The 17447-nt window shown below is 39.3% G+C and overlaps 1 protein-coding gene and 1 long non-coding RNA gene across 2 annotated transcripts in view; one reads left to right on the top strand and one right to left on the bottom strand.

Moving 5' to 3' along the window:
* LOC102961379 (M1-specific T cell receptor alpha chain-like) overlaps positions 1–17447 on the bottom strand; it is a 476819-nt gene that overhangs the window by 404096 nt on the left and 55276 nt on the right. The gene's annotated exons all lie outside the window — the stretch shown is intronic.
* LOC122239550 overlaps positions 3727–17447 on the top strand; it is a 65356-nt gene continuing 51635 nt past the window's right edge. The window contains exons 1-3 of the long non-coding RNA XR_006218735.1: positions 3727–3840; positions 5003–5183; positions 15962–16075. This is a non-coding gene — a long non-coding RNA (uncharacterized LOC122239550). The remainder of the gene's footprint in view (positions 3841–5002; positions 5184–15961; positions 16076–17447) is intronic.

Genomic DNA, 17447 nt, shown 5'->3' with positions numbered 1-17447 from the left:
CCATGCTATTAGGTGCATATAAAAATAGAATTGTTCTTCTATCTTCTTGGTAGATTGTGCACTTAATCATTTTGAAGAGTTGTTCTATATCTCTAATAATTCCTGGTTTAATGTCTACTTTATCTGATATTGGTATAGCTCCTCAGCTTTCTTTTGGCTAGGGACTCCCACAGTCTTGTTATCCATATGCAACAGAATGAAACTGTTATCTCTGCCTCCCACCGTACTAAAAAATTAACTTGAAATGGATCAATGACCTCAATGTGCAAACTAAAACCATAAAACTCTTAGAAAAAAAACATAGATGTAGATCTTTGTGACCTTGAATCGGGCAATGGTTTTAAAATACGACATCAAAACACAAGTAACTAAAGAAAATATAGATAGATTAGACTTCATCAAAATTAAAATCTCTTCTACTTCAAAAGATACTATCAAGAAGGTAAAAAAGAGAACCCCCAGAATGGGAGAAACTATCTGGAAATCATATATCTGTTAAGGGTTGAGTATCTGGAATATATAAAGAACAACTTAAGGATAAAAAGACAAATAACCCAAGGAAAAATTTAATTTTAATAGGGTTTTCCTAGACTGCTAGGGTTGGTGGAGATAAAGGTGACAGGGAATGTTACTTTCCCGAATATACTATACATATTTTCACTATATTTTCTTTTATATAATTTTTATTTTCTATCTTGTGTTTTTATTTCCTATTCACAAATCCAAAAGTAATTTGTATTACAAATATTTTCACTACTCTTAGCTTTCCTTTATAAATATTATTTTCTTTTGCCTTATAAAGGAGTTGGTGACGTTTCTTCCCTTCTAATTTGAATCATTTGTTTAAAATAGTTATTACTTTCCTTTCATAAAGGAGCATTGGGAAAAATGGAAAAATTTCATACCATTGCTGATGTATATATAGACCTATGAGGAATGAAAGAAATCGGTGGTATGTTTGGGCAAAATCTCAAAACTCATGAGTAGTATCAGTTGAACCCTGAGTATAGACATTCCTCAAAAACTTTCCCAGTTATTTCTGGTGAGCAGAGGAGAGAGGCAGAGTTACATGTTGCTATCTCTTCCTGTTTATCCTACTCAAAAACAGTGTCTGACACACAGCAGACAGTAAATATTTGTTGAATGTAGAATAGTTGCAATGTGAAAAAGTTTTGCTGGAATTTTTCTGATTGCTCCTTGAATTGCATCTTTTATAATGAACACCCAATACTTTGAAGATGGATTGTACAAAGGAGAATGGCCATAAACGTTACATGAAAAGTATATTTTATATGTTAGACTGATACGGAGGCATTTGCAGATGGATCATCTAGAGTAAGAATATTTATAGTAAATGGTTATCTTTGAGCAGCGGAATTTTAAATGACTTTAATTTTTCTATCACATTTTCTATACTCTCAAAAGTGTCCATAATGAGCATGTGTTAGTTTTCATAATTATTTAAGGCAATATTTTTTTTCTGAAGGCCTTCCACATTGTCACCCAGAAGAGTTTTAGATCTCTTTGGCACATTATGAACCATGTAAGATTTCAATGAAAGTAACTTAAATACCCCAATGAGGTTATTCTTACAATTTATTTATTGACTTAAAAACACCACTATTTCTCTAGAATATAATATATTGGAGCTAGTACAAATTGCAGTAGCTCATCTTGAGTTATTGAAAATGGAATTTTTAATAATCACAATGATGAGATCTCTGCATTCATTTCAAATTGGAAATAAACACATTACAGCAAGCCATTCAATCCCAAACCTGCTCGAGGACAAAGAATGTGGCTGGGTCCCCAGCTACAGGCTGCAGGTGCCTGAAGAGTTCTATATAACTACTAAACAGAAATCCAAGGCTGAGTTTCCTGACTGGGTGGCTGTGATATGCAAGAAGGCACATTCAACTTTTTTTTTCAACAGTACTGTGAATCTCCTGTCCTGTTTTCTATCAACATTTGAATGAGTCTGTTAGAAATGTAGAGTCTTTCTCTGCTTCCTTCCTGTACCAAGGAAATAATTCAAAGCCCTGTCAGTATAACTGTACTTGATAACAGCTATTTTTCTCTCCCAGACATTCAGAATTGAAGGACTCTGCCCCACATCCTTTTTTTTTTTGGCCACTCACCCCTGTTGAAGCAATGAAGCTGAGTTACTGGATAATTTTCAGAATTTGCAATTTATTTTTAGAGTCTATAGGAAACTTGAGAACCAGAATGACCCTCTTTTCCTTCCCCAGACTTGTGATGGATCCTTCCAGAAACCCTTGGACTCACAGTGTCAGCATCTGTGACAAATCTTAGATAAATATATTAATAAGAAACATCCTTTTTTTTTGCCAACTTCCTCAGAATTATACCTAGCGAATAAAAGTGTATGAATTAACATCTCTGTCAGGAGCGTCCAATCACGTCATCGCTAGGAACAGAAAATAGAAGCCATGAAAATATAGAGTTCTACAATAAGGCTGCCCTGACTTAAGTACCAAAGTTTTCCTGAAACAATCTTATTGTTTCATGAGCCATTGAAACTCCAGCTTCTTGAATTATTGTTAATGTATATAAACTTAAGAACACTATTGTGGGATCTCAAGAAACTTAACAGAAGACCATGGGAGAAGGGAAGGGGAAAAAATAGTTACAGAGAGGGAGGAAGGCAAACCATAAGAGACTCTTAAATACAGAGAACAAACTGAGGGTTGATGGGGGGGTTTGGTGGGGGAGAGGGGGAGGTGGGTGATGGGCATTGAGGAGGGTACCTGTTGGGAAGAACACTCTTGTGGTTATGTTAAAAAGGAATCTCTTTCTGGGGCGCCTGGGTGGCTCAGTCGGTTAAGCGTCCAACTTCAGCTCAGGTCATGATCTCACGGTCCGGTCCGTGAGTTCAAGCCCTGCATCGGGCTCTATGCTTACCGCTCAGAGCCTGGAGCCTGTTTCGGATTCTGTGTCTACCTCTCTCTCTGACCCTCCCCCGTTCATGCTCTGTCTCTCTCTGTCTCAAAAATAAATAAATGTTAAAAAAAAAAATTAAAAAAAAAAAAGGAATCTCTTTCTTTTTGAGTACTCCACTTCAAATTTTTAACTCCACACTCAACTTGAAGTTGTCCCTGCTCAGTGAGATGTCTCCCTTTCTGTATTTGCTCTTGCTCCCCGCAACAACAGATGGCTGTTTGTTATTCAGTGCTTGCTAGGCTTACTGTGTGGATAGGTAGCCTCTGTTATCTTGGTGCAGTGTCAGTCTTAGACTGATCCATGTACCTGGTCCTTGGATCTTGGATTTTCTCAGCATTAGGACCTCTGCTCCTGTGTCAGCCAAACACCACATGTTTCTCTATGCGTCTTGTGTAAGAAAATGTTCTGCCTCTTCCTCATTGTGTAAGCAGAGTTAGGGGGTCCTCAGAAAAAGAAAGATGAAGCATAGCTTTCAAGACACAAGAGAAATCATTTCAGGCCCGCATCTATTTTTGTGATTTATGCCCAACAGGACTACTTGCCCAAGCATCCTGCTTGCAGAATTTCCGAAAAGGTGTTGGAAATTAAAAAGAAATGCAAAAACCTCAGTAGTTAAAGATTTTAAGGAAACAAAGGGAATGCAAAAACTAGCAGTCTCTCCAAAGCCCAACATATCAGATATGATAAATCAGTAGTAAAACTCCCAGTGCTTTTTCAAAAGTAAGGATTGACCTAACACACATTCTTGAATCATTTTTGCAGGATTTAAGCCCCTTTGAGCCTCAAACACCAGGCTAACTGGAGCAGAGAATTGAAGATACTGACCCTTGCTGGCCTTCATGACTTCAATCAACTAGGACCTGGACTCTGCCGTCTTAGGTTGGCTTCTGTCACAATTCTATACTGAACTCTGCTTTGTCAAGCCCCTTCGTGAATATGCAGAGAGTCATGCTTTGGAAATTATTCCCTGTGACCTCCTTATTTGCTGCAAAGAAAGATTACTTTGTATGACGACTCCCCCTCCGTGTAGTCTCTGTTAACTCACCAGCGAGAGAACTCATGCTTGTTCAGTTACAATTGGTAGCAGAATGATTAATGGAACTGTTATAGGATTTTCAGCTCAGGATGTTTTCCTGCCCCTTCGACAAAGGTAGATGGCTTTTTCCTTGACTATTCTCTCTGTTGCAGTGGATCTTAACTGTGCCCTAGGGGTGTGTGTGTGTGCGCGCGTGCGTGTGCGTGTGTGCATAGGCGTGTATGCACACATGTGACAGAATTTGCTCTTTATCCCCATGCCCAACAGCCTCAGGCTTTTCCTTTCTGTGAGAGACTGACCTGGGCAAGGTTCTTAGGCAAGGGACTTTTGCCTCCTGCTGTCACAGCCAATCACATGGTGCAGACCAACATCTCTGATGGGGCTCCCTCTGTCACCCTCTCTGCTCCCATTTTTGCGAGCACAAGGTGGAGATCTGTGAAAATGGTCCCACCAGTGAATACAGACTCCTCTTGAGTCTGTGACTCCCTGCAGTTCTACATTGTCATGAGAGCCCTCACTCAGTCTTGTGGCTGATTTCTTCTTGCTTATAAGGCAGCCAGCTCCTGTTTTACCTATGGTCTGCTACTGTGGTGCCAGTCCAGATGCCTACTTGTCCTTGGAGTACCCTGTTCCTGTTTGGAATCCAGCCTACTTGGTTTCCTTGTGAATTCAGGTCTCTAATAGGTAAAAGCAAAGTTATGATTTTGCTGTTTATCTAGTTTTACATGGTAGGGTGGATATGACACTCTTTCATGCTTTATATATCTTATGACAAATTGGAACTCTGTCCATCTTCCAGTGCACCTAAAATTGAAATATTGGCATCAGGAATGCAGCACTGCAAAATATATAATCATTGTAAGTCACAATTCATAATTGAAATATCTCCTTCCTATTCAATCAGAATAGGACAGCGCTGTTTTACCTTCTGCTGGTTGTATTTTAACTTCTACTGATCGCTAAACCCCCTTTAAGAAAATGAGCCTATTTATATTTTATTTTTAGGAATTTTGTAGAAACTAGAATCTTCATTGGATCTTTGCTGAAGAAGGAACAGGCAAGTTCCAGAAGGGATCTTTGCTGATTCTGTGATTTCAGCTAGATTCCCATGATTGGGAATCATGGGAGTAAATCTGGATCCAAGAAGAATAAATCCCAAAGAAACACTGCAAGGCCGAGGAATCAGGTAATGATAGTTTATTCTGGCCCAGATGGGCTCTTTCTGGGACCTTTAAAAATAGGTCCTGAAGATGAGCTTATGGATAGTATAGATATCCAGGGAACATCTTCTCTATTATTATTCACCTTGGTCTTGATTCCACAGATCATGAGGAGGAATATTTTGTAATATATATAAGGGAACTTGGACACAGACACTTCCCTTAAAGCAATTAGAAACAACTGAATGGTTTTACCTAGAATCTAATTTTTATTCTCGGAATGAACAAGTAATTGACGACACCAATGGGAGTAAGTATTCAACAAGCATAGCAATCCTAATTTCAGTACACAAAGATACAATTTCAGGGGAGGAAGGTCCAAATTGTCCAGCAACAGGTAATAACCACAAAAAAGTTGACACTTGATGTATTTCATTTTTGATTCTCATAAGTTGTCAAAGCCTTAGGTCAGGGCACACCGTGAAGAAGAAAGGAGGTGAATGATTTGGCACTGTGTCAGACCTGCAGACATGTGAGATAGGGTCTCTTCATTATCCTTAGCAGAGGATTCCTAGGAGGAATTTTGGGGAAAATGACTCATCTGAATCGAAAGACCAGTCCTGTGGACTTGACAAAAAAACAAAACAAAACAAAACAAAAAACAAAAACAAAAAAAACCATTGGGAAGTAGGTGACTGAATAAAAAAAAAACCTTCTGTGATTTAGAATCTGCAATCTAACTTTTCGTTTTCCATGAACAAGTCAGGTAGATACAAACTCAACTGCAGACCCTAGAGTATATAGTAGTGCCTCATCACATGCATCCTTTAACTCAGTGATGATTAATTAAAGCTTGTGATGGCCACGTGACTGTAGGGGGACTCCATTCAACAGACCAGCTACTTGGAGTATGGGAGTCAAAGGGCATGGTAAACCAAACTGAAGTTGGCAAGGGTTAGAATGAAATGCAGCCAAACAGGTAAGAAAACGTGTCTGGTCCAGAATAGGTTACTATCCTACTTAGTGTGATATGCTTCTGTCCTGTCCATAGTCTTAGCTGAGGTTCCGTTTCTCTGGTTGGTCTTCAAGGCATCCCAGCATATAAATTTCTATTTTGTGTGCTTGTTTTTCCCCAGTGTCTTCTCTGATTTATAATAAGAAATATGTATTTTGTCTTTAACCCCATTCATGGCACAGAGCTCTTAAGATCTTTGGAATTTCCTGTGATAAGAGCTTTGAAGGTATCTTTTATGTTAATAAGGTGACTTTTGGAAAGCGCTTAGGCAACCTAAGGATGGGGACTGCTGCTGGGGACCAGCCTTGTGATTCATTTGGAGCTTTCAGTACCCACCCCCTACACTCCAGGGAGAGGAGGAGGGCTGGAGGCTGCCAATGGCCAGTGACTTAATCAGTCATAGCTGAGTGATGAAACCTTTGTAAAAACCCAAAAGGACAGGGTACAGAGATCTTCTGGGTTGGTGAACACGGGGAGGTGCTGGGAGAGTGGCTGAGAGAGCATGGACGTTCCGCACTCCTTCCCTATACCTTGCCCTCTGCACCTCTTCCATCTGGCTGTTCCTGAGTTCCTGACATCCTTTTCTAATAAACCAGAATCTAGTAAGTATAACATTTCTCTGAGTTCTGTGAACCACTCTAGCAAATTAATGAGACCTGAGGAGGAGGTCATGGGAACCTCTGCTTTAGCCAGTTTGTCAGAAGTACGATAGCAACCTGGACTTGCAACTGGCATCAGGGGTCTAAGGAAGGTGTTGTTGGAATCTCTCATCTCTAGTAAGTTGGTCAGAAGTACAGGTAACAACGTGGGCTTTCAACTGCATCTGAAGTGGTGGGGAGCAGTCTTGTGGGACTGAGCCCTCAACCAGTGGGATCTGTCTCCAGACAGATAGTGTCAGAGTTGAGTTGAATTGTAGGATCCCCAGCTAGTGTCTGGACAATTGCTTGGTGTCGTGGGAAGTCCCTCCCACCCCCACAATGGAGTTGAGTCCAGGAACTCAAAAAGAACTATCTGCCCCAAAAGATTGAGTTGAGCAGGCATAAAATCTAGAATAATCAAATATAATTTTAAAATACTGTCCTTCATGTGCTGCTTTAGTTTAAAAATGCCATACTCCCTGGGAAGAAATAGATATACGATGACATCTGAGGACTGTGACTTTTGCAAATGGTCCTGAGTGGTCCCAGAGCCAGCTGTGAAAGAGTACTTCTTGGAATGTATTTAACAACTTCCTTTCTGGATCTTATCTTACACACTGTAACTGCCAGCTGCTAACACATGTCTGGGTAAAGTTTGAGACTTCCCTGGGAGTACAAGAACAGGAAATTGCCACAGGTTGAGTTCTGGCTTTTTGTAAGGCCATCTCTGAGACAAGAGAAATATGTTGCAGTCTTCCAAGTATGATAATAATGTGATGAGCCTGATAGTTTTACCTGCTTTCTGGAAATTCACAGAATATTGACCCTGTGTTGCACTGGTTTCTGTATCTGTGTGCTGGGGAATTAGGAAAATTCTCTCCCTTCCGGGAGGCCTTTTGCACCAATGCAATACATAACATTTAACCCTGGCATCATATGAACAGTCTAGTTTCACAATCTTGCCCTCCTGCCTAGATGGTGTTGGTTGGGATTGAATGACATTTTTGGACACGCTAGATCCTGTAGACAGAAAAAATAACAAGACTGATCCCCTGAACTGATCTGTAAGGGAGCTGGCTACCAGGGTATGAGTTAAATCTTCGGTCAAGGCAGAAGGAGTAAAAACTCTGGTTCCTTTCTCCTTCCTTCTATTTTCTCAGGAATGTCTGTCGTAGTTAGCCATTGTTCATCCCCTCTGCTCCCTACCTCCAATCCCCCCTCAATCCTAAACTGTCCTCAGCTTCACTAGCAGCAACTATCCCTACCAAGGAAGACAGGCCACCAGTGCCCATGATATGCTGAGAAGAGTCATGTTGGCACCTCTATCTCTAGGAAAGGAATCTTCTGCTCGGAGCCTGGGATTCATTCTTATTCAGTTTTTTGTAAAGCTCAACCTAGAATTGGTGGAGAGGGACACTGCAGCTGTTTCAAAACAGGTTTGATAGGGAAAGGTTGTCAGATCATATCCTGCTCACACTTGCACGGACTAAGTTTAGCTGTTCGTTGTGTTTAAGATAGCTGCTATCCTCCTGAAAAAGCTGTTCAGTTATTCTCCAGAAATTTGGGGGCCATGTACATTTATTCTCAGATTTGGTTTGACATTAAAAATATATAATACCTGGCTCAGTCAGTTGAGCACCCGACTTCAGCTCAGGTCACGATCTCACTGTTCAGAGTTCGAACCCTACATCAGGTTCAGTGCTGACAGCTCAGAGCCTGGAGCCTGTTTCAGATTCTGTGTCTTCCTCTCTCTCTCTGCCCCTCTCCTGCTCGTGGTCTCTCTCTCTCTCTCTCTCTGTCAAAAATAAACATTAAAAAATTTTTTTAAAAAATATAATACCTGTGTTTTCTTTCCCAAATAAAAAAAATATATTTTATTTTTTAAAGTTTATTTATTTATTTTTAGAGAGAGAGCATGCGCACATGCATGAAAGAGAGGGGGGAGGGCAGAGAGAGAGAGAGAGAGAGAGAGAATCCCAAACTGCCCCAGTGCAGAGCCCGACTTGGAGCTTGAACTCACAAACCATGAGATCATGACCTGAGCCAAAATCAAGAGTCAGATGCTTAACCAACTGAACCAACCGGGCACCCCAAAGAAAAAATATTTTAAATTAAAATACCAAGGAGGATCTCCATCCTTGTATAGGGGTAGATAGATATTTTTACAACATGGAATTTCATGATAATACTGGTAGCCATGCATTCTTTTCTGTTTCCTTTCCTGCTCAGTTCATGTTTTCAAACACTTTTCTTTGAAGTCCACTCTCTTATCTGATTATCTGTATTTCGGATTAGGCTTCTGGTTGTGATCTAAGTAAGTACATTTCATTAGACAAAAGAAAATTTCCATTTTATTCAATGTTATCTGCCCTGGGCCCAGCTATAACAACAGATCATGTCTATGATAAGATGTTATTTCCCTGATTCCAGGTCACTAACCAGTCTGTGAGATTTGGCAAAAATAACCTTTTTTGCTCTATTCTCACCTCCAGCCCCTCACACTGCCCAACTAAAAAAAGAAATCTTGGAACCACCATGCCGTGTTGGTCATCTCCCACAATTTTATTTAAAGAAACTAGACTCACTTGCAATGACCACTTTTGTTTAACAATAAAGATAGTAAATAAATAGCCCAATAAAAACAGTAGATAAAATTTACGGAACACTTAACATGTTCTAGGAACTTCATGCATGTGATCTTACTTAATCCTTGCCTTGTGGCAAGGCACAAGGAAACTTGTGAGAAATTATTACTCCTCCCACCCCAGAAACTTGCTTAATATGACAGAGCTAGTGAATGATGGACTTGGGACCCAATAGCTTTTTGAGACTGAACTTGATTACATACTACTTGTCACCTACCCCCCCCCCTTCTGCTTCTCTTTCTTTCATGTTTTATTCCAAGTTAAAATAGAAAAATTACTTAACTCTTGAGGTGAAAGAACTGTTACTGTTGTCGAGAGATGTAGAAACTAAACAGCTTTTATCCACCTTATTTTTTAACTCAATTTTATGGGATCTAAGTTATGTAATGTAAAGTCACATTTCAAATGTAACACTTAGAGAGTTTAACAAATGTATACTCCTGTGTAACCACTACACCAATTAACGCATAGATTATTTTTTATCACCCTATCAGTTTCCTTATGATCCACTGTGCTCAGTGCCTTCCTTGGGGACAGAGATGGAAAAAAATCATATCACTTGTATGATTTTTGTATTAAATTTGCCATTTTCTGGAATTTCTTATATGTGAAGTAACCGAGGAGGTACTCTTTTGTGCCTAGCTTCTTTCAGAGTAATGGTTTTTTTTAATGTTTATTCATTGTTGATAGAGAGAAAAAGAGAGAGTGAGTGGGGGAGAGGCAGAAAGAGGGGGACAGAGGATCTGAAGCAAGCTCTGTGCTGACAGCAGAGAGCCCAATGTGGGGCTTGAACTCACGAACTGTGAGATCATGACCTCACCTGAAGTCAGACACTCAACCAAATGAGCCACCCAGGTGCCCCCTTTAGAATAATGTTTTAAACATTCATACACATTAATGAATGAATTGGTCATTTATTTTTGTTGCTGAGTAGTATTCAATTTTGTGAATATATCAGTTTCTTTATTCTTGTCCATGTTCTTTCTTCTGCCATCTCCAATCTGCTGTTGAGACCATCTCACGAAACATTCAGTTTTTATACTCTTAAGTTCTAAGATTTTCATTTGTTTCCTTTTTTATGGTTTGCATTTCTTTGCTGAGATTTTATTTCTGTTCACTTACTAAGAACATTTTGATTCGATTTTTGGGATATATATTCTTTTAGTTCTTTGTACATAATTGCTTAGCACTTTATAATATTTGTCTGCTAAATTCATAACTTGAGCCATCTAGAGTTATTTTCTTCAAATTTTATTATTTGTTTATTTATTTATTCATTTATTTATTTATTTTTGAGAGAAAAAGAGAACACAAGTGAGCAAGGGGCAGAGAGAGAGAGGAGCAGGGCGCATCTGAAATAGGGCACAAGCTCACCAGAAGTGGGGCTCGAGCTCACCCCATTGGGACTCGAACTCATGAACTGTGAGATCATAACCTGAACAGAAGCCACATGCTTAATGACTGAGCCACCCAGGTGCCCTCCCAAAGTTAGTTTCTATTTGCTTTCTTCTTGACTGTGAGTCATATCATATGCATGACCAAGCTAGGACACCATGATGATGTATGGCGAACTTTGCCGCTTTTTTTTCTCATTCAGTGGGACACCTGTTTTGTCATGACTCTTTGATTCACCATCTCTCAGTAACATCATCAAGAAGATGGGACCTTCACCACTCTTCTGCCTGTACTAGTTTAAAGAATATAAAGTCATTTTTTTTTTTTTTACTTTACTTACTTATTTTTGAGAGAGACAGAGAGTACAAGCGGGGGACGGGGGCAGAGAAAGAGGGAGAATCTCAAGCAGCCTCAGCCCTGTCAATGCAGAGCCCAAAGGTGGGGCTCATGAGATCCTGAGATCTCATGACCTGAGCTAAAATCAAAAGAGTTGACTAACTCAGCCTGAGCCACCCTGGAGCCCTAGGAATATAAAGTCTTTGAGGAATTGCAAGTTTTTGAGTCTTGCATTTCTTGGATGATCAAGGATTGAGGTCTCATGGCTTCTCATGCCTGATCAGAACATAGAAAACAGAACATAGAACATGATATCTCAATCTCATAAAAGGAAGGGTGATTTTCTCCCCTCCTTTACTCAAAACATAAACATCACCACATAGTTACAGACCATTTCCCACACTTCCTCTTGCATCTGGTTTTCAAAACGATCCCTCCCAGGACAGAAGGATGACCCAGTTCCTGCCCTCAGGCTGCAGTCACTGTTATAAACCTCTCCCGGACTGAATCCTGTACTCCCAGGCCCACTGCCACAACAGAGTGCCCAAAACCATTTTCAGGAGGGTCTCCATCCTTTGGCTCCCCAGCAAATCCAGTGGACCAAGTCAGCTTCTGAAGGGGGTTCCTCAGCAACGGTTAAGTTCCAAGTGAGGCCTGTTTGCAATTGTTTCCAGAACACTGTAACTTTGGAGGACAACCAAGCAGAGAGACATCACAGCTCTTTCACTCTTCATACAGAACTACATACCTCTAGCTAGAATACTTTCAAAGCAATTCTTCCCTGTGGCCAAGCTGAGAAATGTAGATTAAAATGGATTTCGGCTTTTCTTTAATAAGTTTACATCTAAGATATGTCTTTTTCTTGCTGTAAGGAAGAGCCTATCAATCTACTGGGTTAGAGAGAGAATTACTCCAGGATGAAGAGAAAAAGGAAAATCAAGGGAAAAATATGTATGCAATTATATATAAACATATGTATGCACATATGAAAACAGAATAATATTTCAAATAGTGTAACATTTCACTGTACCATTTGCTTGTTCAGATCCCTTTTAGTCCTCATTAATGCCTTCAGGATAATGTAAAGGCCTCTTAAAATGGCTTATAATTATTTTCACAAAGTGGATTCTGCTTATTGCTTTAGTTTTATATTTACCGTTGCCTATTTTGAGTTGCATGCTCCAGCCACTCTGAATTCCTTTAATGTAATTCTCTAATTTTGTCTTTATACTTTTGCACATTCTATTTCTCTTTCTGTAATAGTCTGCCTGACTCCCTCTTTGACGAATGCTTTTATAAGTCCTAATTTAGATGTCACCTATCCCAGGTAGCCTTCCCTTTAGATGCCTCTGTTAGGTAGTTTAATTTTATTTGCCTCCTGTGATAGCTTTGATTACCCTATTTTGTAACACACCGCACAATATTACATGATTCCTGAAGGCATACACAATGTCTATTTCTTTTCTGATTGCATCTCCTATGTTGAAGTCTAAGGCACATGTTGGGTGTCAAATGAATGAACTATTATAAGAATCTCAAGTCAATAGAGAACACATTTGGCAAACCCACAAAGATTATGATTGCTCATTTGTAAAACTGAGATTATGGCTGCTTTGCAGTGTTAGTTTGAGAAATATAAATAAAACAATGTATAATGTTATTCATGACATAATCTTGGCCTTCAGTCCTGACATTCACTATGATCTTTATTGCCTTGTATGTGTTGTTCCTGCTTTTAAGATCACTTCCATCACTTCTTCTGTCCTGCAACCTGATTAACTCCTACTAAACTTCCTGTCTTAGCTTGGGCATCACATCACAGACTCTACACTGTCTTTGACTCACTACTTAGGCTGGGTGGGGATGGAATGCTATATGCCTTCAGATCACCCTTTGCTTTCTTAAGCTTAGTCCTTGATTCACTTTAGAGTACAAATCGAGTGACAGAAGATACTATACTCTGCATTTTCTCACAGCTCTTTTTAAGTTCTATGTGTGTAGAACTTAGCGGGTACTCAATGAATAATTGTTGATTGATCAAATGAATAAAATCTGAGAGCAGCGTTAGCTGGAAATTTTTGTCCTTGCATTACTCATGAATACTTGAGTATGAATGAATTACTCCTGATATAAGATGCTAAAAAGCTGATCATTTGCTCACGATGACCTAGCACACTCATGACGAGGTCAATGGTAGAAAGCAACTCTTTATTAATGTCACTTCTCAAGTGTATCAAATAAGAAAAGGCTATAGACTGATGAGTGTGGGAATTAATAAAATGTGAACGTTGTAGTATAAAGAGCTTGAACAAGAATAATAGGGATGAGATTGTATAAAGCATTCTCTTTTCTAGTATGACTTCTTATATCGTCTTAGGAATGTAGAAAATACATCAATCTACTGCCTTATTATAGCCTCTCTCATACATAGACATGAACTAGGGTAAATATAAATGGCACTCAGAGTGAAAACTGTCCATTGTAATGGAACTTTATAACTAAATTTGCATAATTTATAAATCATGTTAAATATATCTGAAGATAAGAAAAGGTATTTGATTTATTGACTTAGGATGTTAGAAATAGTTTTGTTAAGAAGAGGAATGTATAATAACTAGACTTTTATCCATATTTCCATATATTTTGAAATTTAGATGGACTGCATTGTATCACTTATATATGAAATCTTTTTTTAAAAAGTTGAACTCATAGAAAGGAGTGAAAAAGTGGTTGTGAGGGGCTGAGCAGTAAGAGAAGTAGGGAGAGGTTGGGGAAAATCTATTAAAAATAAATGATAAAAAATTGAATTCATAATAATAGATAGCATATAATAATTACTAGAATACACATATAGATAAATAGTATGTGTTATGTAAAATAATACATAATATTATGTCATGTTATGTATTTTTCCCCAGCCATGCCCTGCCGTTGTGGAATATACATATGTGGAATATACATATATACATACAGGGATATATATACACAATATATGTACAGTATATAGTGATATAATATGATGAGCATCTGAGACTTGCTTTGGCCAATTTGGCATTGCAAGTTGTGATGGAAGTAGAGGTTTAAATGATGCTTTCATGTCTCAAGTCTTGCTCCCCTGTGATTGATGTATGCTTGACCTAGGCTGCCAGAGGATAAGGCACATGGAGAAGAGTTGAATAGTGATAGTTATCCTAGACAAGGCCATTCTAGACCAGCCAACAGCGAGCTGTCTTCAGACATTAACAGTGAGCTCAGCCAAACCCAGAAGAAATGCTCATCTGAGTCCAATCTAAATTGTCACTTCACAAATTTATGAGTGAAATAATTTATTGTTTTAAGCCCCTGAGTTTTATTTTATTGTTTAAAAAATATTTTTTATTTTTGAGACCGGCTCATGAGCAGGAGAGGGGCAGAGAGGGGGCAGAGGATCCGAAGCAGGGCTCAAACTCCCAAACTGTGTGATCATGACCTGAGCAGAAGTTGAACGTTCAACCGACTGAGTCACCCAGGCGCCCCTCAGCCCCTGAGTTTTAGAGTTATGCACCATTATTGTAACAATAGCTTACAGATATAGCAAAGGAGATGTGGGTGCTTAATTGAACAGCCTATGGTGTGGCTTCTAGAAGATAAGACTATATTGCATTACAGTAGAGTAGGTAGGCTCTCCAGTGAACTCTGTGTTGACTCCATGATTAGATGTCTCATGGGTCCAGAGATCTGGGATCTCTGAACCTATCCCAAATGGAATGACTATTGCAACTGTCTCTTGTGTAATATAAATAAACAGCTTCTTAACTCAGGGACCACGTTGGATGGCCACAGATTTTATTCTTAGAAAGGTATTTCAGGAACGCCTTTAGCTTTATGGTGATGAAGAATCAGGAGAAAGCTCCTTTGCAAATATTACACACATACACACAGACACATAGTCTCTACATATATATTATTTACACAAGTAGTATCTTGTTTCCTCAAGAAAACCATGGATGTCTCATCCTAATTCTCTTTTTCATTCTGATAGCTGGCATCTTTTTTTTCTCTTTCAGCATGAAATTCTACATTTAAGAGACTGAGAATTCATGACATGAAGAAGAAAACCTTTTCAGGGCGACTGGGTAGCTCAGTCAGTGAAGCGTCTGACTTCGGCTCAGGTCATGATCTCACAGGTTGTGAGTTCGAGCCCCACATCAAGCTCTGTGTTGACAGCTGAGAGCCTGGAGTCTGCTTCAAATTCTGTGTCTCCCTCTCTCTTTGCCCCTCTCCTGCTCATGCTCTGTCTGTCTCTCTCTCTCTCCCAAAAATATATGAACACTAAACATTTTTTTAAAAAGAAGAAAATTTTTCATAGAAATTCAGGTTAACTAATTTCCTTCTATTCATCACATAAGTGAAAAGCATAAAACCAGTGGTCAGTAAATGTTTGAGGTGAATGGAATCATACACTTATTGGGTTGTAGGGAAATGATTTCATCTAGTTCTAACCCATGTTTCACAGGAACCTGAGTGACTAATGAAATTGCCAAGCTCATACAAATTGACAGTGGAACTTAGAATATAAAACATCAGGATATTTTTTATTAGTCATCATGCTCATTTCATTACCACTTATTTGTTAGGAAAGGGGAATCCCAGGTAGGTAACTTGGGCCATTTAGATCACTTAAGTTTGAAGCTGAAAACTGCTTGTATCTTTGATTAACTGACAACCTACTGGAGACTTATAATTAATAAACGTTTGGGATATTTCTTACATCTTCTAACTTCTTATGGTCCTAGGGTGATGTTGGCCTGGTTCATCACCCTTTGAACTGCATCCTGAAGGCTCCAGTGCGATACATCCATCTCAACAGAGAATCAGGATGGCTACCCAAAACAAGATGCTTGCAGCTGGTAAGATGCTTGCAGCTGGTATGATGATCCACAGGGCAGCACCTTTTACTGATGGACAGTGTGTCAAATAGTTCCATGTCTGCCTGGGGATAAGAATACACAGTAAGTGATTAACTGAAGCAATGCCTAGAAGTATCTTGTGAGCGATGAAACAAATAAATGCATGTAACTTAAAACATATACATCCTGAAATGCATTTAATGTGAAGGCACAGTGATTCAGAAGAAATAACTAGGGATTATTTTGTTCATTTAACACAAAAATGAAGCACATGATTGCTGGTACGTATAGGCACATAAACATTCACTGGGAGAACTTGCAGTAGAATCCTGGTTTCCCCATCTCCAGGGTATCTTTTCCCCTAAGCTACAGGGGAAATGGTATCCTCATTCCAAGGTCTAGCGGCATCAAAGCATCACCAGAGATTGATGCTTTAGTTAAACCAGCAACCTCTCTCTGAAAGTGAAAAAGGAGAATGATTAAACTCTTTGACACCCTAAAACCCAAGGAACATCCTTAACTCATTTGAGGGACTTACTATGTATCTGATCTTCCTTAAAGCGCATCCCACTCACTTACTTTAAAGCATACCCTCTCTTACTGCTCTGTTTAAGTGGAAGCAAGTACGTGCCTCCAAGTATGAGCCCCCAAAGAGGCATGGACCCAGCTGCAGTTTTGTGTATAGGCTGCAGGTGCCTGGAGAGCACTGTGCATTCGCTGCGCAGAAGTACAAGGCTGAATCTCCAGGCTGTGAGGCTGCGATGTGCAGAGACAGGTGTTTGGCACTTTTGTTGAGGTAGACTGTGAATCTTTCATCTTCCTTTTTATCCACAATGGAACGTATTGATATCACAAACTCAAGACTTTTGGCAGGGTATTTTTTGTACCATATGAAGTAATCAAACATATTATTATTGTAGTCACAGTTCAGAATAGAAATCTCTCGTTCTTGCACACTCAGGGATGGAGTTTGCTTAACTTGCTGCTGGTCAGCATTCTGTTGACTATTCACCCCTGTTTGGGAAGAGAGTAAATTTTAAATTATATTCTTAAAGTCCCCACAGAAAACCAGCATGAGCTAGAAAACAAAACACAATAAAGCAAAACTTCCCAATGATCTCGTCTCCCAGCCTTGTGGTGTTTCTTGAAGGTTTTCTACTGCATTCAGACCTCCCACCCAGAACTCACAGTCTGGCTGAAGCCACAGAATCAACAGTGATACCCCCAGGAGCTTGCCCATTTCTCCTGTGGACTCAGGTTGTCTTCTCTCCTGCCCAAACAACCATAAATCTGACTTCAACTTCCTGCACTTCTTTCATTTCCTTCCACAGAGGCTTCTATTTCACATATGAATAGTACTGTTTTTAGCTCT

The sequence above is a fragment of the Panthera tigris genome, chromosome B3, assembly GCF_018350195.1.
Source record: "Panthera tigris isolate Pti1 chromosome B3, P.tigris_Pti1_mat1.1, whole genome shotgun sequence".
Taxonomy (NCBI): domain Eukaryota; kingdom Metazoa; phylum Chordata; class Mammalia; order Carnivora; family Felidae; genus Panthera; species Panthera tigris.
This window is presented reverse-complemented; position numbering and strand designations above follow the sequence as displayed.